This window comes from Cololabis saira, chromosome 16, assembly GCF_033807715.1.
Source record: "Cololabis saira isolate AMF1-May2022 chromosome 16, fColSai1.1, whole genome shotgun sequence".
NCBI classification, from domain to species: Eukaryota; Metazoa; Chordata; class Actinopteri; order Beloniformes; family Belonidae; genus Cololabis; species Cololabis saira.
In genome coordinates, this window is record NC_084602.1 from 42,888,837 (window position 1) to 42,889,837 (window position 1,001).

Below are 1,001 nucleotides of genomic sequence, written 5' to 3' on the forward strand. Positions count from 1 at the left end.
CATGGGTGTAGCTTCATTTAAGCCTAATAATTACATTTCACATTAGACCATTTACACCTCCATCATAAGACAATCCCTCATTCAGGCCGTTGGCGTGACCTTTAACCTCCGTCCACCTCCAGTCAAACACCGGGATTACGGGAAGCAGCTATGAAGTTAATTGGCGAGCCAGCCAGGAGATTCGGGGGTTAATTGTGCCGTTAGAGAACTTCCTGTTTCATTTTAACTGGGGATCAGTTCATGCTTTTATTCTGAAAATCACATTCAACTTGGACTGAAGCTGCTGGTTAAAGTGGGAATGTTTTGGGTTAAAACTACAGCCAAGTTAGTCCACCGCTAAACAAGAAAACTGTCCCATTATACATGTTTAATAAATGTGGTCCTACATTAACAGTCTTTTTTACGACGGAGTATTAGGGCCAAACTAAGACGAAAGAAATTTGGAAATTACGAGAACAAAGTCGTAACGTTACGAGAACAAAGTTGTAACGTTACGAGAACAAAGTCGTAACATTACGAGAACAAAGTCGTAATATCACGAGAATAAAGTCGTAATATCACAAGTAATATTGCATTCTCGTAATGTTACGACATCTCATAATATTACGACTTTATTCTCGGAACATTATGACTTTATTCTCTTAATTTTACGACTTTATCCTCATAAAAGTATCGTTAAGGTTCCGAGAATAAAGTTGTAACGTCACGAGAACAAAGTCGTAACGTCACGAGAACAAAGTTGTAACGTCAGTCGTAAAATTACGAGAATAAAGTCGTAACGGTACGAGAACAAAGTCGTAAAATTACGAGAACAAAGTCGTAAAATTACGAGAATAAAGTCGAAAAATTACGAGAATAAAGTTGTAATATCACAAGTAATATTACGACTTCTCATAATATTACGACTTTATTCTCAGAACATTATGACTTTATTCTCGTAATTTTACAACTTTATTCTCATAAAATTATAACTTTATTCTCATAATTTCCTTTTATTTTGT